The sequence below is a fragment of the Leucoraja erinacea genome, unplaced genomic scaffold, assembly GCF_028641065.1.
Source record: "Leucoraja erinacea ecotype New England unplaced genomic scaffold, Leri_hhj_1 Leri_141S, whole genome shotgun sequence".
Taxonomy (NCBI): domain Eukaryota; kingdom Metazoa; phylum Chordata; class Chondrichthyes; order Rajiformes; family Rajidae; genus Leucoraja; species Leucoraja erinaceus.
The window spans coordinates 212,165-235,680 of NW_026575693.1; the positions used below are offsets into that span (position 1 = coordinate 212,165).

The 23,516-nt window shown below is 43.2% G+C and overlaps 1 pseudogene; it reads left to right on the plus strand.

The window, feature by feature from the left end:
• Positions 1-18,078, plus strand: part of LOC129715804 (NXPE family member 3-like) — a 40,469-nt pseudogene extending 22,391 nt beyond the window's left edge.
• The last annotated feature ends 5,438 nt before the right edge of the window (positions 18,079-23,516 follow it).

The following is a 23,516-nucleotide window of genomic DNA, read 5'->3' on the forward strand; positions in this document are numbered from 1 at the left end:
GTTTGAGAAGGAACTGCAGATGCTGGAAAATCGAAGGTACACAAAAGTGCTGGAGAAACTCAGCGGGTGCAGCAGCATCTATGGAGCGAAGGAAATAGGTAATGTTTCGGGCCAAAACCCTCCTTCTTCTGAAGAAGGGTTTCAGCCCGAAACATTACCTCCATAGATGCTGCTGCACCCGTTGAGTTTCTCCTGCATTTTTGTGTACCTTCTGATTTTTGATGTTCAGCCATGATCACATTGAATGCTGGTGCTGGCTCGAAGGACCGAATGGCCTACATCTGCACCTATTTTCTACGTTTTCTATGTTTTATGTTTCTGAATTTGCAAGCATTTAACTAAACCATTCAACAAGAGCTTTGTAACTCTTAATCACCTAATTTACTGATATGACTTTTACTATCTTGCTGCCCAATAATTGAAACAACACTCCAGATGTAAGATGAACTGGTTGGGATTACTTCAATGGGTTGTAATCTTCTCTGAGTTAAGATGTCAGGGTTCGCCTTATCTGTCAGTTATCTTCGAGTAATATCACTCCTGGTGTACGATGTTTCTTTGATATTTTCACATCAATCTTCTAGAAGGCTGGGGGCATCAAATCCCAAATGAGACAATTGGAAATTGGAGCTTGGATTTGATTGCTCCTGACAATATTCTCACATGAGTATCATAACTAAGTCTTCCTACATTGCTATTTCCTCGTTTTAACCTGTACATCTGGTTATTCCTTATTGCCATAGTGATAAAGCCCTTTTTCCTAAGTTTGATGCCTTCTTTACTATTGGATTTTCTTGCCTTAATGCAACTAAATGGTCACTGTTGTGTTTTCACTTCATATTGCCTCTGTGCCTGGAAACCCTGTGAGAATAATGAGAAGATGGACTGGTACTTGCTTCTGCTTTTCCTTCTATCATGAAGATCTGATTACAGTCTGTCCCACAGAGTTTAATCACCATTGATGGCCTTTTGCAAAGTTCCCTGATTCTCTATTCTGTGTCAATATTCTTCCAGTTAAGTTGTTGTTAATTATTTTGGTCTTCTTGATAAACTTTATAGACCATGAGCTGAGCATGTGTGAAGTAATCTAATGGAAAATAATGTCCAGTCTATGTTTCACATTTGAGACCCTGCATTAGTTTCAATCTGAGACGACGATCCCTTTGGCTCCACAGATGCTGCTTGATCTGCTCAGTTCTTCCAGCAGTTTATTTATTTGTTCCAAATTCCGGTATCTACCATTGCTTGTGACTACCCTCTGTTCTGGAATTATTATTTTCAACAATTGTCTCACAATAACTTGCTTTATATAAGTGTAGTTGCTAGCCATGTGGCTACAATAGAGACATACAGCTGCTCATTCTTAACTACATTAAACTCCATTAGCAAGCCCTGGGTACATTTGCTCAACTGATCAAGACCCTGCCATAGTTCTTGATAATCAACTTCATTGTTTATGGAATTGTAGATTGGTTTATGAATGCAACCAATCAGATATATCTTAGCATTACTAATCCTGCCTCACTGTATCATTTATACTAACACCCACTTCTCCCGCTACACAGTTCAGTAGCAGGCTGGAGCCAGTGACTACTAATATGTTGTTAAGTGTCAATGTATATTAAAGACTATCTTGAAGTTACACATGTGTAATGTCTCATTTACAGAAACTACCTATTTTAGTACCATTTGCAAACTCGCTTATCATGCCTTGTACATTCTCATACAAATCTTAAACAGATGACAAACAGCGATGGACCCCATACTGACCCCTAAGGAACACCACTATTCACAGACCACCAGTCCGAAAAGCAACCTTCTACCACCATCTACTTCCTACCATGAAGCCAATTTTGTTTCCAGTTAGCTATCTCTCCCTAGATCCCGAGCGGTCTACTCTTCCAGAGCAGACGACCATTGGTTAACCTGCTACAAATGCCTTGATAAAGTCTATATATTCTACATCTTGTTAAGGTTGACCCTGGCCTCATTAACCTTCATAGTTGCTTCTTCAAAAAACTAATCAAACTCAGTTGTTTCCATGGAACAGGAGACTGAGGGGTGATTTATTTGAGGTGGATTAAATTATGAAGGCACTGGAGGAGGAAATAGAAAGAGACTATTTTCCTAGCAGACCATAAACATGTAAATGAGTTACTGGAACAATGGCTGGATATGCGAAATGTTGTCACCTGGTGCATGAAAAGTTGTGACCTGCCAGGCTTCTGACCTTGTTCTAGAAAACGAGTTTTGCTTGAATTGTGAATAATCTCTGATTTTACTTCACGGAATCACTCATGTGACTCCGAAGAAGCCTGCCAGAGCGCATGCGCGTCATTACATCTAGCGTATGGTGCAGCGACTGACTGGCAGGCGCGCTGCTCGTTCTAGCGGCAAGTTTAAACCTGCAGGTAAGTTTTAAAACTTATTTCCAGGTTCTGTGTTTTGTCTTGCTGGAGGCTCTGTTACGGAGTTTGCCTGCTGGATTCGATTTCTGGGCGAAGTCCGGACGGGCCGCGGGGAAACCGGTTATGGACCGTGGGGATATCCCGGTCCGGACCGCGGAAGCGCGGGTAGGCGGCAGCCGTTGGGTTCGCCACCGAAGTCGCTGACAATGGGGTCAGCGGCTCCCAGACCACTATGGTGCCCCAGAAAAGGGGTAAAACCAGGAGTAAGTTGGACTCGCCACCCGAGTCGCTGACAGCGGCTCCCAGACCGCTACGGTGCCCCAGAAAAGGGGTAAAACCAGGAGTAAGTTGGACTCACCACCCGAGTCGCTGACAGCGGCTCCCAGACCGCTATGGTGCCCCAGAAAGGGGGTAAAACCAGGAGTAAGTCGGTCAGGCCTTTGGATTCGGGCCAGGAGGGTTCCCCTCCTTCAATGGGTAGCGACTACGGATGTCTAAACCCACATGGAGCACCTGATGGAGAGGTTGTTCCACAATGATGCGGCAAAGGAGGGAGTTATCAGCGCGGGTCTCCTCGGGGGGCCCGCGGCAGCGACACCTGTTTCAGGGCTGCACAATACCTCCCTCTCTGAGGAGGGGGAGCATTCGGGGTCAGTTCCTGTCTGACTCAGAGTAAAAATCCTGATATAGGTCCGTAGGAGGGGCCAAGTCAGTGCAGGTATCCTCAGGGGTCTGCGGCAGCACCTGTTTTCAGGGCTACCTATGAATCTCCCTCTCTGTGGACCGGGATATCCCCACGGTCCATAACCGGTTTCCCCGCGGCCCGTCCGGACTTCGCCCAGAAATCGAATCCAGCAGGCAAAACTCGTTTTTCCCAGTAGGCGGCGCGGCTCTGGCCAGCAGCGGCCTCTGCAGCCTGTCCGCGTTTTTATTATTTTTTTGTCTGTGTTTTTATGTAGTTTTTGTTATTTTATGTTGGGGTGTGTGTGTGGGGGGATGGGGGTGGGGGGGAGGGAGGGGGGGGGGGGAAAACTTTTGAGTCACTGGAGACCCGACCCTTTCTTGTCGGGTCTCAGGTGTCGTTGAGGCCGCAACGAGGAGCGGCCTCCAACGGGAAGAAGCCGGGGACTCTGGTGCCGACTCACCGTTGCCGTCGCGGAGCTGGCCGAGACCGGAGCGGGTGGAGCGGTGGAGGAGCGCTGCTGCTGCTGCTGCCGCTGCTGCTGCTGCTGCTGCTGCTGCCGATGCCGCTGCTGCTGCTGATGCGAAGGCTGCTACTGCGGGGCTGCGGACGGCGGCACCGGGAGCCCGCGGCTCCCTGGAGGGAGACCGCTTTTCGGGGCTCCTGCAACGGCGAATTCTCCCACCCGTGTTGCGGGGTTGAAGAGCTCCTGGAGCGGGGCCTGACACCACTGCCCCGCGCGACTGGAATGGCCGCGGGACTTTGCGAGCGCACACCGAGGGCTCCAACACCAAGACCCGGTGTGCGACCTCGCACCACCCGGCGTGGCTTTAATGGCCGCGGGACAATCGCCATCGCCAGCCGGGGGCTTTGACTTTGACTCTGACATCGGGGGGGGGGGAAGAGTGCAGTGGAGAGATAAGTTTTTTTGGCCTTCCATCACAGCTATGTGATGGATGTTTATGTAAAATGTAATTATGTTGTGTCTGGGGTCTATTTGTGTGTAATGTATGGCTGCAGAAACGGCATTTCGTTTGGACCTCCAGGGGTCCAAATGACAATTAAATTGACTCTTGACTCTTGACTCTCTCTTGACTCTTGAGTGCGAGTGGACAGTGTGTAATTGACTTCAAATTCGAAAGTATGTCCGTGGAACATACTGGAGCACATGCATATGGCTCCAAGGAAATACTCGCAAACGAAGGGGTTACTGCCGGAAGAGTTGGTTCCAGCCGTTGGCAGAAATCCCGGAAGGGGGCAGAGTTCCCCTCAAGCTATACGTGCCGGCTGTGAACAGCGCTATCAGGTGTGAAATTGGAGGCATGAAATCCAGGAAATGAAACCAGCCACCGAATCTTCACTTCGGGTAAGATTTATCCAACAGGTATACCTGGATGAGGAAGCAAAAGTTGTCGGCCAAATCAAGGTTACAACGCCTCATCAGCAGTAAGGCAGTAAACAGATCACTGAAGCTGGTGGCAGCTTGAAAGCTGGGCAGAGGTATTTCAGGCCAAAGTCCAAGCCGGTCTCAGGAAATATGGAATCCACACACCCTACCAGTCCTACTCTCCAATCAAGGACGGGAATAGAACCCACATGAGGGGCCTTTGTGCTTACCATAAGACCACCGGTAACCATGGAGGTAGGTGAGTCTGGTTCTTCAGAAACATGGGGTATGTGGACCATTTACAAGTTGGTAATATTTACACTTGTTTTTTGTACAAATGGCAATGATAACATGAGATTCAGATCCGTTTATAAACTAAATGATAACATGTGATTGGTTTATTTTGCACAGTATACAAGGGTTCCAAGCATGGCTTGGAATTGGGGCCAGAGTTGTCTTTCAAGGCAGACTCAGTATTAACTCCAGGATTGCCTTTCGAGACAGGCTCGGGAATCTGGTCAGAGTTGGCGTTCGAGGCAGGCACAGAATTATGGCAGTCATGGCCTGTTTATTGTGAACGATGGAGGATGTCGGTTCATCCTTTATTTGACTCGCATGTGCAACATAGACTTTTTAGAATATAGAACTTCCTTACTGTTAAACAACTGATTTCCATTCTCAGGGATCACCGGAGACATTTGAAATTTATCTGGATGGGACAATTATAACAGTTAAAGGGTTGCAAAATGAGCTAAATTCAGCTCCCAGGTTATTTACCAAATTACTAAACCAGTGCTTGGACTGCCAAAAGCTCAAAAACATCTGTTCTGGATGATATTCGAAACGCTGTATTTTGCTAAAATCAACAGTTTCAGCCGCAAACTATAATTGAGAAATTGAGGTTCCTCATCCATCCAGTTAAATTTAAGTTCCTACCAACTAGCGTTATTGATTATTGGGATTTAACTTTAATTATTAATTTGTCTGTGACTCCGCCCTGCGGAAGAGAGTGGAAACAATAGAAGCCTGTAACAACCTTGTTGTTATGAAGCAGCCTTCTATTCATCAAGTGTAATTGGCAATATAGCAGCTGTGTTTCATCTGTGCAAATTGAGCCTTGCATTATCAGAACTTACAACGTGTAAAGTAGGAACCTCTCAGGTGCCATGTAGGTCATTGTTAACAGATCTATGCTATTACCAGCTGAAGCTACCAAAGTCACAATTGTGAACGAACAGTATTCAGCATTGCTCCAGTAGGTTTTGGTCACTTAATCTTCAGTTATATTACAAACTGATGCTAGTGCTCAAAAATGGAAAATTACCAATGCCATCTCTAGTCACGGATGCAGATGGGATTTGCATGAGTTACCAATTCCCCAGTTATTGGTATCAACAACCTAAAGACACTCTGTGCATTCTATAGGTTAAAGGGTTATTGTGCGAATATGCATAAATTGCATGCTCAATTCCATGGTGATACACTGTGGTGGTAGCATATGTTAGTCACATGGGTGCAATCCAGTCATATTTACCTAACCTCATTTGGTGCTGGTGTATCATCACGTAAAATCAATGACAACACAGAATGGATGTTTGATCATAAAGTATTTTATGACATTATGGCTCAATGGAACACCGAATATCGATATGTTTGTATCCAGGCTCATTCACTGGTTGCAAAAATATGTGGTTCACAATGGCGAGAGATACATTCTCGCTACACGGGGGAGGAATGTTCTTTTATGCCTTTTCTCCATTTTGCCTCATCAGTCGGGTATTGCAATAAATTCAGCAAGATCCCGCTTCAGGGTTTTTCGTACTGTCTCACTGGCCTATGCAGCCAAGGTTCCCGCTTATGTTGGGAATATAATATAACCTTATATGGTTATTCTAAGCATAAAACTTTGCTGGTTCAGCCTGTGACTCGGGAAACCAGCCCCTGCATGATAAAATCAATTAATTGACTTGCAGACTCTGAGAAGACTGCTCCTGCGGCTCGGATTGTCAGACCGATCCATGTGTGTGTTCACTGCAGAGTGCAGGGCTAGCACAAAACATCAGTACATTTCCTTTTCAGGAGATGGGAAGCGTTTTGTTTAAATATTATGTTACATATAATATGGTACGGATTACTGACGTCTTGGAGTTCATTTCAAATCAGTCTTTGACAATAAATAACGTAGCCCAAGATGCATTCTCATCATATTTGCTGCAGCGAGCGGGACCCACTCTGTCGTGTCTCTCTCTTTGATATCCAGTTTATAAAGGATATCTTTAACACAAGTTCTCCCAGGCCCAAGCACACAGAAGTATGGGATATTGACATTGTGTTAACACTACTACACCAGGGTTGCTCCAGCTACATCCTTATCTTTAGCCCGGCTCTCATGAGTTAGTTATCCTCAGGGCTCTGGTCTCAGCGCAACGGGTCCAGTGACTACATAAATTGCGACTGGACAGGATGGTTACACCTGCAAATAATATAATATTTTACGTTTATGATTTAGTTAAGTAGAGCAACCCAGGGGCATCAGGTCTCAAACTAGTTCTCACGGCATACCCCATGGACCTTTGGTTATGTGTGGACACACATTTACAACAATACGTCAAGGTAACCTAGAGCCTTAGAGGCTCTGATACTAGCAATGTTTGTTAGTTAAGAAAAACCTCATTAGAAGGTATCAGTTCGGATCATCTCCAGGTGGCTAAAACGGGGTTTTTGCTTAATCAGGAGGTTATACCAATAATTTATAATCTCACTCCACCGAGGCTGCTACAACATCAGCAGCAAGGGTTAGGTACGTTCTGCTGGACCACATCTAGTGACTGCAGGATGATCAAACGAACGAGCTTTCCAAACATTTTATAATAACCCATAGCCAGACCGGGGGTATTTGCCAACTCTATTTTAGGATCTATTTTATAGTTCCTCCCGGATGAGAGGGGTTACTATTATTATTATTTGTTCATTAAATAGCATCAGCATGTTTTAAATCCATGTCATGTCTGTATGCGTTATCAATGTTTCCCTTGTCTGTGGTCAATTGATGCTGTTGTGTTTGTGTGGAGTTTTCCACGGCATGAAATTACAGAGCTTTGAAATCTTCACGGAATCACTCACATGCTTCCGAAGTAAAATAGTAAGATTAAACGAGAATTTACCAGTTTGAAATTTGATCTTCATTTTATGAGGAGTTACGATGAGCGATTACGTGCCCTCCGCTCCAACCCTCGTATCATAAAGGTCATCTGGTAATTCTAGGTTGCTCTAATCTTACTGTGTCACTTCAACTACTGTTATCTGTGAATTCACACCGCTGCTTTGAAGATTGACACGCATGCCCACTGGCGGGCTTCTTCACGTAATCCTTCATCGTAACTCCTCATAAAATAAAGCTCAAACTTCAAACTGGTTTGTTTAATCTTACTATTATCCTCTAACCTGATGTTTTAGTTGTTAGTTACAAAGTCTGATATTTTAAGAAAATCAATTGTTACCAGTAGAATAATGTAATTTAACATAGATCAATTTGGATTTAGATGGATGTGTTAAATTACAGGTTCCATACTATTCAGAAGATGACATTTGAAGCTAAAATTGTTGAAGCTATGTTAATTGCGCTGTGCTAGGTTGGATAAGTAGATTATTTGATTACTTTCTTGGACTGTCCTTTGTATGCATGTTATATTAACATTGTGACTTAATGAATGGTATTAACATTTGCAGTAAAGTCAACCTCAACATACCCATATTACCCTGTGCCATGGGTTATATAATCGTAGAGCCATCACCTCAACCAAGTAAGATCATTTTCAATCATGTCTAAAAAAATTATAGTCTAGAGTATTGGAGGAAATAATAATAGAATAGTGAAGCAGTTCCTCGCTATAAATATGCAGACCTTACAAACAAAATATAGCTTTACAGCACATGTAGTTCTTTCTAGAATTTGAAGAACATTTAAGTTATAATTTAATCAGCAAAATGTATTATTTTCCAGGGCTAGTATTGATTCAATATTGTGCACCTGTCACCTGTCAACCAATACAATCCATTTATTCTTATAGGAAATATGGTTGCCAATTGTATTTTTATAATTTTAATACATGGTTGAAAATATAATCTAAGATAAAACTGCATTTTCTGGGAATGAAACCTCTTTCCTGGTGTGGACCATCAGTAGTGGAGGCAGATCATCATACATACATCCCAACATACATCTAGTCAGTGCAGCTCTTCCATTGAGTTCACCGAGCCAGATCTCAACAGTAACTGTACCAATAAATGAAGGTGTTATCTTTTTAAACAGAAAAAAGGTATGGGCTTGAGTACTATTGGTTAACCTGTTACTAATCACTTTGGTGATATGAAATTTTAAAGTATCAATTCTGTGACCTCCTCTAGCAGTTCATTCCGTATTGAAAAATATGCACCTGAGATCTTTCTTACCCTATGCTCTCTAACTTTAGAATCCTCTAAGTTGGGATAAATACTGGGTGTTTACTTTATTGCTGCCTCTCATGATTTGATATAGTTTATTAAAATAACTCCATCTGCGCCATTTTACAAGGTTCTCCGATTTACTGTGCAAGTCCTGCCCTGGTTGACAGACCAAAATGCAATGTATCACACATATCACAGTTAAATTCCATTGGCCAGTCCTTAGCTCACCTCCCCAACTGAGCTATTCTGTTATGTACTTCAATATTACTGTGAGGTTTGAGAAAGCATAGGGTAAGAAGTATCTCGGGCATCATTTTCACTCTGGAATGAGCTGCCTGATAAGGCTACAGAAGAAGATACAATTGATACTTAATAAGATAGAAATTGATAGGAACGGTTTTGACAGTTAGAAGCTAAATATGGGCAAATGGGACTAGCTCAGAATCCTAGAATGCTCAACACGGACAAAGTAGTCCGAATAATCTGTTTCCATGCTCTATAGCTGTGATTCAGTAGAATATGGGGGAAATGAGCTCTGTTGTGTAAGTATTACTCACTGTCCACCATATCAGCAATTTGGGTATAAATTTATTAACAATGTTATCAAACAGCAGTGGACCCACACTGACCCCGGCCATACACAACTGGTCACAGGCCTTCAATCAGAAAAACAACCTCCACAAATACCCTTTGTCCTCCAAACCAATTTGGAATCCAATGTCTAATCTACCTTGGAATCCATGTGATCTGATCTTGCAAACAAGCTTACCAATGTGTGATCTTGTTAAAGGCTTTGCTAAAGCCCATAAAGAGAATATTCACTGCCCTTACCTCATCAGTCGTTTGTTGACATCGGAAAAAACCTGACAGATTCACGAGAGACAATTTTCTGCAACAAAAGCCTTGCTGACTATTCTCACCAATTCTGTCCCCTAGAATCCCTTCCAACAACTCTCTCACCATTTCATTAGGCGAGAAATAATATTGGGTAGGCTAATGGTACTGAAGAAGGATAAATCCCCTGGGCCTGATGGTCTGCATCCCAGGGTCCTCATGGAGGTGGCTCAAGAAATAGTGGACGCATTAGTGATAATTTTCCAATGTTCAATATATTCAGGATCAGTTCCTGTGGATTGGAGGATAGCTAATGCTATCCCACTTTTCAAGAAAGGATCGAGAGAGAAAACGGGGAATTACAGACCAGTTAGCCTGACTTCGGTGGTGGGAAAGATGCTGGAGTCAATTATTAAAGAGGTAATAATGGGGCATTTGGATAGCAGTAAAATGATTAGTCCAAGTCAACATGGATTTATGAAAGGGAAATCATGCTTGACTAATCTTCTGGAATTTTTTGAGGATGTGACAAGTAAAATGAATGAAGGGGTGCCAGTGGATGTAGTGTATCTAGACTTTCAGAAAGCCTTTGATAAGGTCCCGCACGGGAGACTGGTGACTAAAATTAGAGCACATGGTATTGGGGGTAGGGTGCTGACATGGATAGAAAATTGGTTGGCAGACCGGAAGCAAAGAGTAGGAGTGAACGGGTCCTTTTCAGAATGGCAGGCAGTGGTGAGTGGAGTGCCGCAAGGCTCAGTGTTGGGGCCGCAACTGTTTACCATATATATTAATGATTTGGAAGAGGGAATTAGGAGCAACACTAGCAAGTTTACGGATGACACAAAGCTGGGTGGCAGTGTGAACTGTGAAGAGGATGTTAGGAGGTTGCAGTGTGACCTGGACAGGTTGAGTGAGTGGGCAGATACATGGCAGATCCAGCATAATATACATAAATGTGAGGTTATCCACTTTGGCGGCAAAAACAAGAGGGCAGATTATTATCGCAATGGGCTTAATAAGGAGGAGGTGCAGCGAGACCTGAGTGTCCTTGTAGTGTCCGGAGTTTCCTGCCTCTCGCGTGTCCTCACTGAAAGTTGGCTTACAGATACAGCAGGCAGTGAAGAAAGCTAATGGAATTTTGGCCTTCATAACAAGAGGATTTCAGTATAGGAGTAAAAAGGTTCTTCTGCAGTTGTATAGGGTTCTGGTGAGACCACATCTGGAGTATTGTGTACAGTTTTGGTCTCCTAATTTGAGGAAGGCAGTGCAGCGTCGGTTCACGAGATTGATCCATGGGATGGCAGGAGTGTCATATGAGGAAGGATTGAAAAGACTAGGCTTGTATTCACTGGAGTTTAGAAGGATGAGGGGGATCTTATAGAAGCATATACAATTATAAAAGGACTGGACAAGCTAGATACAGGAAAAATTTCCCCAATATTGGGCAAGTCGAGAACCAGGGGCCACAGTCTTAGAATAAAGGGGGGGTCATTTAAGACTGAGGTGAGAAAAAAAAAATTCTCGCAGAGAGTTGTGAATTTATGGAATTCCCTGCCACAGAGGGCAGTGGAGGCCAAATCACTGGATGGATTTAAGAGAGAGTCAGATAGAGCTCTAGGGGCTAGTGCAGTCAAGGGATATGGGGAGAAGGCAGGCACGGGTTATTGATAGGGGACGATCAGCCATGATCGCAATAAATGGCGGTGCTGGCTCGAAGTGCCGAATGGCCTTCTCCTGCACCTATTTTCTATGTTTCCATGTTTCTATGTTTCCCCTTATATTCAGCCACAGTTCTTGACGAATGTGTCCGGGGAAAACCAATGTCTACACCGTCTGGCTTTTATTATAAGGACCAGTGGATGCCACTGACCTGCAATATTCGTCGCTTCAACACTCCTGCAAAAGTTACCGAGTGCCTTCGAAGAAAAAAAGTTCATATGTTTGGAGATTCCACTATGCGTCAGTGGTTTGAATACTTGACTGCATTTGTTCCAGGTTAGTGTGATTTATCACTCTATACAGATTTGTCTGGCTTATTTGCCTATCCTTTTTATATCCAGATACAAAACTGAAATAAGGAAAAGAGCTAAATGAGAAAGGAAATGAGAAATTTCAGCAATTGTGTGAGTAGCCAGTCTTAAATGTGGTGCTAACAGAGTGCAAGTGGATCAGTGAAATGAACCAAAGTAATTGTAGACAATCATCTTACTGAAATAGTGTGGAACAGGGCAGAGATGGGTATAGAAGTGATTTAGAGAAGTGAAATGCCAAGGACCCTGACGCTATGGTATAGAAAGTTATATGACCTCAGGAGCATAGTCAATGTCAGATAGACAATAGGTGCAGGAGTAGGCCATTCGCCCCTTCGAGTCAGTACCGTCATTCAATGTAATCATGGCTGATCATCCACAATCAGTACCCGTTCCTAGACTAGAAGGGTCGAGATGGCCTGTTTCCTTGCTGTAATTGTTATATGGTTATATGGTTCCTACCTTCTCCCCATATTCCCAGACTGCACTATCTTTAAGAGCCCTATCAAGCTCTCTCTTGAAAGTATCGAGAGAACCGGCCTCCACTGCCCTCTGAGGCAGAGAATCCCACAGACTCACAAGTGCTTCCTCATCTCCGTTCTAAATGCTTTACCACTTATTCTTAAACTGTGGCCCTTGGTTGAGGACTCCCCCAACATCTGGAACATGTTTCCTGCCTCTCGCGTGTCCAAACCCTTAATAATCTTACATGTTTCAATAAGATACCCTCTCATCCTTCTAAATTACAGAGTAAACACGCCCAGCTGCTTCATTCCCCCAGCATACAACAGCCCCGCCATATTAACCTGGTGATAGTGTATCCTCATCAAATTCCTAATCATGTAATTCCTAATTCTTCAGTTCACATCCCACTTGATTCTCAACCTATAACTTCTTTTAATTTACAATGGTATAGATGGTTCCCCAGTACAAACCTCCTTTTCCTCTTATTGGACAGCTAAGAAGTCAAGGCTAGACAGCTGAGATGCATTCACACCGCCACTTGATCTTTCATTCACTGTCACCAGTTTAAATACCGTAGATGTGTGCGTTATATGTGGTATTTTCATCTAGCAAGTCAACAGGCATACAGTTTGTAGTTTGCAGCCAGACAGGTAGAAATGGTAGCCAGGAGGCAGCTTACTGCAGAGGACCTTGCTGAAGGCAACAGTGGGGCAGTTTGTAGAAGTGTAGAAGAAGATAGACACAAAGTGCTGGCGTAACTCAGTGGGCCAGGCAGCATCTCTGGTGAAAAAGGGTGAGTGACATACTGAGTGGGGACCCTTCTTCAGACTGAGAGTAGGGGTAGGTATTATGAAGACCTGGAGCCAAGAAAAGACCAGGACCGATCAGGGCTGGCCACAAATGCCCTCAGACAGGGCGGTACCCTGGTAGGCCCAATGTTGGCTAGGGAAGGTGTGATCTCAAGAGGGAAGCAATGTGGAGACTGGGGAACTGGTTAAATTATTAGGTTGAGGAAGCAGGGGAGAGGGGATGGAGTGAAGTATGTATAAGTTACTTAAAATTATCGAATCATCATTCATACCACTGGGATGCAAGCTATCCAAGTGAAATATGAAGTGCCGTACCTCCAATTTGCGAGTGGCCTCACTCTGGCAATGGAGGAGGCTCAGGACAGAAAGGTCAGTGTGTGAATGGGAGGGGTGTTGAAATGGTTGGCAATCAGGGTATCCTGTCGTCTCCATTTAACCATATAACCATATAACAATTACAGCACGGAAACAGGCCATCTCGGCCCTACAAGTCCATGCCGAACAAATTTTTTCCCCCTTAGCCCCACCTGCCTGCACTCATACCATAACCCTCCATTCCCTGCTCATCCATATGCCTATCCAATTTATTTTTAAATGATACCAATGAACCTGCCTCCACCACTTCCACTGGGAGCTCATTCCACACCGCTACCACTCTCTGCGTAAAGAAGTTCCCCCTCATATTACCCCTAAACTTCTGTCCCTTAATTCTGAAGTCACGTCCTCTTGTTTGAATCTTCCCTATTCTCAAAGGGAAAAGCTTGTCCACATCAACTCTGTCTATCCCTCTCATCATTTTAAAGACCTCTATCAGGTCCACCAATGCCTTGTACAATTTTAACATTACATCCCAGCTTCTATACTCAATGCTCTGATTTATAAAGGCTAGCATACCAAAAGCTTTCTTTACCACCCTATCTATATGAGATTCCACCTTCAAGGAACTATGCATGGTTGTACCCAGATCCCTCTGTTCAACTGTATTCTTCAATTCCCTACCATTTACCATGTACGTCCTATTTTGATTTGTCCTGCCAAGGTGTAGCACCTCACATTTATCAGCATTAAACTCCATCTGCCATCTTTCAGCCCATTTTTCAAAATGGCCTAAATCACTCTGTAGACTTTGGAAATCCTCCTCATTATCCACAACACCCCCTATTTTGGTATCATCTGCATACTTATTAATCCAATTTACCACACCTTCATCCAGATCATTGATGTACATGACAAACAACAAAGGACCCAACACAGATCCCTGAGGCACCCCACTAGTCACCTGCCTCCAACCCGACAAACAACCATCCACCATTACCCTCTGGCTTCTCCCATTCAGCCACTGTTGAATCCATCTTGCTATTCCTGCATTTATACCCAACAGTTGAACCTTCTTAACCAACCTTCCATGAGGAACCTTGTCAAAGGCCTTACTAAAGTCCATGTAGACAACATCCACTGCTTTACCCTCGTCAATTTCCCTAGTAACCTCTTCAAAAAATTCAAGAAGATTAGTCAAACATGACCTTCCAGGCACAAATCCATGTTGACTGTTCGTAATCAGACCCTGTTTATCTAGATGCTTATATATATTATCTCTAAGTATCTTTTCCATTAATTTGCCCACCACTGAAGTCAAACTAACAGGTCTATAATTGCTAGGTTTACTCTTAGAACCCTTTTTAAACAATGGAACAACATGCGCAGTACGCCAATCCTCGGGGACTATTCCCGTTTCTAATGACATTTGAAATATTTCTGTCAAAACCCCGGCTATTTCTACACTAACTTCCCTCAATGTCCTAGGGAATATCCTGTCAGGACCTGGAGACTTATCCACTTTTATATTTTTCAAAAGTGTCAGTACTTCTTTTACTTTGAACCTCATAGTATCCATAGCTACTCTACTAGTTTCCCTTACCTCACATAATTCAATATCCTTCTCCTTGGTGAATACCGAAGAAAAAAAATTGTTCAATATCTCCCCCATCTCTTTTGGCTCTGCAGATAGCTGTCCACTCTGTCTCTCCAATGGACCAATTTTATCCCTCGTTATCCTTTTGCTATTAATATAGCGGTAGAAACCCTTTGGATTTACTTTCACCTTACTTGCCAAAGCAACCTCATATCTTCTTTTAGCTTTTCTAATTTCTTTCTTAAGATTCTTTTTACATTCCTTATACTCCTCAAGCACCTCATTTACTTCATGCTGCCTATAATTATTGTAGATCTCCCTCTTTTTCCGAACAAGATGTCCAATTTCCCTTGAAAAACAGGGCTCTTTCCAATTTTTACTGTTTCCTTTCAAGCGAACAGGAACATAAAGATTCTGTACTCTTAAATGTCCTCCATTTCTCTTCTACATCTTTCCCATAAAACAAAATGTCCCAGTTCACTCCTTTTAAATCATCTCGCATCGCATCAACATTAGCCTTTCTCCAATCAAAAATCTGAACCCTAGGTCCAGTTCTGACCCTCTTCATAACTATATTGAAACTAATGGTATTGTGATCACTGGACCCGAAGTGCTCCCCAACGCATACCTCCGCCACCTGTCCCATCTCATTTCCTAACAGGAGGTCCAGCACTGCCCCTCCTCTAGTAGGTACCTCTATGTATTGCTGCAAAAAAACTATCCTGCACACATTTTACAAACTCCAACCCATCCAGCCCATTTACAGAATGTGTTTCCCAGTCTATGTGTGGAAAGTTGAAATCTCCCACAATCACTACCTTGTGCTTACTACTAATATCTGCCATCTCCTTACATATTTGCTCTTCCAATTCTCGTTCCCCGTTTGGCGGTGTATAATACACCCCTATAAGTGTTGCTACACCTTTCCCACTTCTCAATTCCACCCAAATAGCCTCCCTAGATGAGCCCTCCAATCTATCCTGCCAAAGCACTGCTGTAATATCTTCCCTGACTAGCAATGCAACACCTCCACCTCTTGCCCCTCCAATTCTATTACACCTGAAGCAGCGAAATCCTGGAATATTTAGTTTCCAATCACAGCCCTCCTGCAACCATGTTTCACTGATCGCCACAACATTATACTTCCAGGTGTCTATCCAGACTCTAAGCTCATCCACCTTTCTTACAATGCTCCTAGCATTAAAATATGCACATTTAAAAAAACCCCGTCTATTATTCTCTGTTTATTTCCTTTTTTTTCTTTCTCCTCTTGTGTCCGAGTGCTTCCCATTTCTGCTTCCTGCCTCCCATTCTGTCTACTACCTTTCGCTATTTGAGTCCCTCATCTCAGTGGATCGAGCGTAAGTATTCAGCAAAATAAGTCTACGTTTCGTCAAGAATACGTATGTTAAGTCGCCAAGTCTACATTTGTTTTCACTGATGTACATTGGAGCCCACATTGGGAACGCCAGATGTAGTAGGTGGGGTTAGAAGAAGTACATGTGAACCTCTGTCTCAGATGAAAGGACTGTCGGGGTCCCTGGCCAAAGCCAAGTTTGGAGATGCAAGGACATTTGAGGAGATACAGTATATATCGGCTATAGGCAGTCGGGATCAAGCAAATCCCTCACTGAGTATAAGAAGCGCAGGAGTATACTGAAATCAATCAGAAAGGTATAAAGAGGACATGATCTGGCTGTCAAGATAAAGGCAAATCCAATAAATTCTACAGGTGTATTAAGAGGAAAAGGGAGGCTAGAGAGAAAATAGGTCCCCTTCGGTATTAGCATGGCCATTTTTGTGTAGTGCCACATGAGTTGAGGTAGGTAGTAAATGAAAATGTCTAATCATTTTTTTACTGAGGAGAAGGTCATGGAATTGGGACAAAGATGTTGATGTCTTGGACCATATATGATTTATCAAAGAGAAGGTATTGATGGTTTTAAAGCACTTAAAGGTGGATAATTCCCAATAGCCTGACCAAGTACATCCTCTATGGAGCCTAGGTGGAATATGGATGCCTCTGGTGCAATGGCAGTGTTAGATGGGGAACATAAAGATGGTTGTATCACTTTGAGTTTGGTACTTCAAACGCTCAAGAACGAAGGAGGATGCAGTAAGTGGTGGACATTTTTTAGCCCATTACAGATACTGTCCTCCCCACTATGAAAATTCTATCCCTTTGTTCAACCTTTACCTTGTGTGGCAGGTAAATTGACAGCTCCCTTTGTTGTGATGTTGTTTGGATTGAAGTGCCTATCCCAGTTTCCTCAATATTAACATTGTGACATCAATTTAAGTGTTCAGGTATTTTTCTGTTTAGGTATTAGAAGGTTTGACCTTGGTACTTCAACATTGACTGGCCCTCTGTGTGCCATCGACGTGCAAAACAACATCATGCTGGAATATTTTACTCATGGCCCGCCAATCCAATTCGGCACCATTTTAAGCCAGCATCTGTACTACATTCCAAATAAACTGAATGAAATTGAAGGAGGGAAAGACACAGTTGTTAGCATTGCTATATGTGCCCATTTCAGCACTTTCCCAGCAGAATGGTACATCAGAAGGCTGCAGCATATTCGAAGATCGGTTCTACAGCTGCTCACCAGGAATCCAGATACGGTGGTCGTTATAAAGACTGTGAATGTACGGGCCCTGACACAAGCTGTAATTCTTAACTACAGTGACTGGTTCACTTTTCAACTTGATTCACTGATGAGAAGGATGTTTGCCGGCATCAACATAGCAATTGTGGATGCATGGGAAATGACCATAGCCCACTACCTGCCCCATAACATGCACCCTCTGCAAATCATAATAAAGAATGAAATAGATGTGTTTCTTTCACACGTGTGCCCTTCCAAAAAGAGGTAACGACATCTGCCTACCATGCATCACCACAATTACATTGCAAATCATAGATCTATCTAAAACTGAATGTAATTTTAAATATTTTCAAAATTTTGATTACTAAGTTTTGAATTCATCTTTGTCACTATATCGTTTGCTTTAATTATATTATTTTAATTATTTAGAATTCTTAACTATTACCTGACATTAATAATGTTAGCTTTGATATTAAATCTTTGTTTGAGTGGAATAAATTAATTTGGAGGGAAATTAAAAGAAAAGTCACATGGGGGGCCTGGTCCCCCAACGCAAACCATGCCCCAATGGGGGGGCGGGGGTGTGTGGGGGTGCAGGGGACGGGAGGAGTGGGGGAAGGGATGTTTGTGGGAGAGAGGGGGGATGGGGTTGTGGGGGAGAGGGGGCGTGTGGGGGAAGGGGCGTGTGGGGAGAGGGTTTGGGGGAGTGGGTCATGTGGGGTGGGGGGCAGAGGGGTGTGGGGGAGGCGGGGTGTGCGGAGGGGGTGTGGGTGATGGGGCTGTTGGAGGTGCTGTGGGGGAGAGGGGATGTGGGGCAGGGGCATTTGGGGTAGCGGGTGTGTGTGTGGGGGAGAGGGTGTGGGGGGCAGTGTGGGGGTGGGGAGTGTGTGTGTGGGGGGTGAAGGTAGTGAGGGGGTGTATATGGGGTGTAGGGGACGTGTGTGGGAGAGGGGGTATGGGGGAGGAGTGCATGTGGGGGAAGGTGCGTGTGGGGGAGAGGGGTGTGGGGGTGGGGCGTGTGGGGGAGGGGACGTGTGGGGAGAGTGGTGTGGGGAAGGCGGGCTGTGCGGACGTGGTGTGTGGGAGGGGGGCTATTGGAGGTGCTGTGGGTGAGGGGGATGTGGGTTAGGGGGTATGTGCGGGGGAGAGGATGTGGGGGAGGTATGGGGGTAGGGAGTGTGTGTGGGGGGAGAGGGGGTGTATGGGGTGTGTGGGGTAAGGGGTGTGTGGGGGAAGAGGGGGAAGCAGTCAACATGATCTAAGACCTTTCCCACCCAAGCCATTCATTCTTGTCCTCACTCGGGCAGAAGATACAGAAGGTTGAACGCGCTCACCACCATTCTCAGCTTCTTCTCCTTTGGTATCAGGAAAAACGTTCCATAGGCTAGGGAACTGTCTAATTCCCCTCTACCTCATTGCAAGCATTGGACCTTGTCTCTGGAACGGATGCACTACAATGCTTAAAACTATATTCTACACTCTGGATTTTTCCCTTCACTTTACCTATTGTACATGAGTTTGGCTTGATGGTATTGACATGTAATATTATCTGATTTAATTGGACAGCATGGAAAATAAAGCTTTGCACTGTACCTTGGTACATGTGACAATAATGAACCTAACCTGATGGCATACTTTGCAATTCTGTAATGGTACAGTATGTGAAGGAACATGGATAATGGTCATTTAGTAACAGTCAAGGTCTTGGTCACTGGGTAGTGTTGAATGTTGTTCCTACTGTGATGTACTGCTTAATGATTGCACTCTATCCCAGTCCCATAAAGATTTTCTCCAGGCCTCTGAGCATTTCTTCTGTAGTTCCTCAGAATGACACACGTCTCATTGAAATCACCTTTTAATGTGTAATCTCCAGTCATACCCAGATGTAACCCTGATGAGTCTTTCATCCCATTTATTTCAGATGTAGAATTAAATTGTAGCGAATAAGGAGCGGGACGGCATGATGCCAATCAATGAACAGGGTGGTTCTCAAAGTGGCAGCTGCATCCCTGGCAGGCAGGATACAAGTGGGAGTAAAAGAGGAGGGGGAGTTGTTTTATTGATTGAGAAGAACATCAAGGCAGTTTTCCAAAGCGACATTACCGTGAGGCTTTCTGGGTGGAGCTCAGAAATAAGAAGGGAATGATCACCTTGCTGGGAGTTGTACTTTTGACTCCCGAATAGTCAACAGTAATTAGAGGGGAAAATGTGCAGGAGAGATGGCATGGTTAGTACGTTTGCAGATGACACTAAAGCAGGTGGTCTTAGAGTACTTGAAAGAAATGCATATGGTCGTGTGGAGTATGTTCAAACTCTAACCAGAGATGAGGTCTGGATTGCTGGAACAGTGACAACTGCATTATCTTGATAGTTGGCAGCTATTCCACCAGCTGGCTAGCTTGGTGAGCTGGAGATACATGGGAGGTCACAAACTTTTGGTTTGTACGCGCAACATGTGCAGATGTTCTTGGAAACAAAAATGTCACTGGGATTCTGGGAGGAGACACAAGCTAGAGTTATATGTCCAAATGTGATCAGTGAAAAACAAGACTCACAATCAGTAAGACTGGAGATGTGTATCGTGCTGGTGAGTCTATTAATAGCACAGACTAAAGGCAAGGTATTTTTTATAAGAATCTTGCAAAACCTTTGAAGTGAGATTTAATTCAATACCCTCAGAGATTTTCATGAGTTTTACATCTGACATTCACTAGTAGAACTTAAAGAAATGGTTAGTGACTGGAAGGTCATGCTGAAAACTCTGGTTAAAGGGAGCTACTTCATGTTGTTTTCTTTTCATTGGGCGCTGAGGAATCAGTTAAGGTTTAGTTTTTTAGAGTTTAGAGATACAGTGTGGTAACAGGCCCTTCAGCCCACTTAGTCCGTGCCTAGCTCCAATACAATAATGCTTTAAAAGCAATTATGCTGAGAACAGAAGATCATTCTTAACAGAATAGGTTCATAGCATGGACTTGACAACCTCTTTACCGAATATTTACGCCTCCAAGACTTAATGGATCTCATGGGAGCTCTACATTTCAACTCTCTTTCCCATTCCCACACTGACCTTTCTTTCCAGGCATCTTCCACTGCAAGAGTGAGGCCACATGCAAACTGGAGAAACGACACCTCATTTTCTGCCTGGGCAGGTCGAAAACCAATGGTATAAATATTAAATTCACCAATTTTAGGTCAATAACCCACAAAGCCCCCTTCCCCATCCCCATTTCTCCCCTCCCCACACTACCACCACTCCTTCCCCTGAACCTTGGCTATCCTTGTTTCTCCCCTCTCCCTGTCCATTTCTTTGCATCCCTTCTGGCTACACAATTCAACATTTCTATCCCCAAGCTTCACAATCCACAACCATTCATCCCTCTAGAGCTCACATTTGTCTTCATTCTGGCCTTTGTCCACCAATCTGCCTATCAAAGAAAACCATCATCTGTGATAGACAAATCCCCTGAGCCTGAAGATATATATCCAAGGACACTGTGGGAAGCTAGTGCGGAAATTACAGGAGCCCTCTCGGAGATTTCTGAGTCATTGATAAATACAGGCGAGGTGCCAGAAGTCTTGAGGGTGGCAAATGTTGTGCCTCTATTCAAGAAGGGTTGCAGGGATGCTGGAAACTATAGGCCAGTGAGCTTAACATCTGTGGCTGGAAAGTTACTAGAGAGCATTCTGAGGGACAGGATATACAGGCATTTCGATGGACAAGGGCTGATTAGGGATAGTCAGCATGGTTTTGTACGTGGGAGGACGTGTCTCACGAATCTGATTGAGTGTAGAAACATAGGAAATAGGTGCAGGAGGAGGCCATTCGGCTCTTCAAGCCAGCACCGCCATTCAATATGATCATGGCTGATCATCTAGAATCAGTATCCCGTTCCTGCTTTCTCCACATATCCCTTGATACAATTTTTTGAAGACGTGACCAAAAAGGTTGATGAGGGCAGAGCTGTGGATGTTGTATACATGGACTTCAGCAAAGCATTTGACATGGTTCCACATGGTAGGCTGCTCTGGAAGATTAGATCCCATGGGATTCAAGGAGAGATGGCAGAATCGATAGAAAATTGGTTTCATGGATGGAAGCAGAGGATGATAGCGGAAAGTTGCTTCATGGACAGTAAGCCTGTGACTAGTGGTGTAGCTCAGGGTTTGGTGCTGGGCCCATTATTGTTTGTCATCTATAGCAGTGATTTGGATGAGAACGTACATGGTTAGCAAGTTTCTGGATGACACAAAAGTGTGTGTGGTATTGTGGATAATGAAGAAGGAATGCAAAAATTGCCACAGGATCTTGATCAGTTCAGCTGGTGGGCTGAGGAATGGTTGATGGAATTTAATACAGAGAAATGTGAGGTGTTACACTTGGTTCAGAAACTGCCTGTAGTTATTATCAGACTCAAATCATCCATTCTGGAACATTATAGTATTAATGTTTAGTTTAGTCCTCATCTCCGTTCTAAATGGCTTACCCCTTATTCTTAAACTTTGACCCCTGGTTCTGGACTCGCCCAACATCGGGAACATGTTTCCTGCCTCTAGCGTGTCCAAACCCTTAATAATCTTATATGTTTCAATAAGATCCCCTCTCATCCTTCTAAACTCCAGTGTATACAAGCCCAGCCGCTCCATTCTATCAACATATGACAGACCCGCCATCCTGGGAGATATCCAGTTTATCTTCTGTGTGGAAACTGGGATTGGATCGGTTTGCGCCATTTTATATTAATTCATAGTTCTAACAGCAAAGCAAACTGAAAATCCCAGAAACAAAGTGGAAGGACACTCCTAGCTCATATTTCCAGTAATTGATCAAAATTAATGTCAGTGTTTCAGCGATTCCGACAGTTCTGAACAAGTGTCCCGAATTGAAACGTCGACTATCCGTTCCCTCCAGAGATGCTGTCTGACCCGCTAAGTTATTCTAGCAATTTGTGTTTTGCTTATGATTCCAGCATCTGCAGTTCCGTGTTTCTCCATTCCAGCAGTTTGGCATTACCTTTGACAATGCCTGAATAAAAATTTAGAATGGGATATAGGTATCTGGACTATTGTTTGTGTTTATTTATAATAATAATAATAATAATAATAATTTTATTTATAGAGCACTTTAAAAACAAACATAGCTGCAACAAAGTGCTGTACATCACTAATCATTGACAAAAAAGTTAATACACACCAAAAATAACAATCAAAAGAAATAGTAGGAAAAGACATGTAAAATAAAGAAACATCAAAAACACCACAAACAGAAGCAAAGCCTCAGGCATGGTCAAAAGCCAGGGAGTACAAATGCGTTTTAACACTGGATTTGAAGATGTGGAGTGTTAGCTTTGGAGGGTCATGTTATTTGTAGGATTATGTTATTTATATGTTATTAATGAAACAGATTAGTGTAAAAACATTTATTTTACACAGTTTTTTTTGTGTTGGTATGTGGTGATATAATGTTCCCCAAAAGCGTTGAAAACTACATTTTCAGTTAAAACAAAACATTAGAAAAAGATTACTAAATTTAAATATATATATATATATATATAAAATATAAATATACCTGTATATATATATATAAAATTAAATTAGGCAATCAGGCTCTTAAACAGCTTTAACAGCAAGTAATGCCACCTGTATCTGTGCCTTTTTGTCTTCAAAAAAAGCACTGATTTCATCCCGTTTCTTCTCATTGTGATAAATTGAATGCTATCCAAGACTGTTCGAGGAACTATTTGGCTATTGGGTATATCTGGTTTTTCTTGGAAATATATAAACATTTCCTAATGTTCCAGTCAACGTACTGTTCAATTGCCAAAGGATTCTTCAGTGTAAATTTTCCATCTTCATTAAACTGGCATTAACAAAGTTCTGTGGTGAAATCACTCCCAGTTGTTATGAAAACAACATTTTTTTCAGTGAAATCTT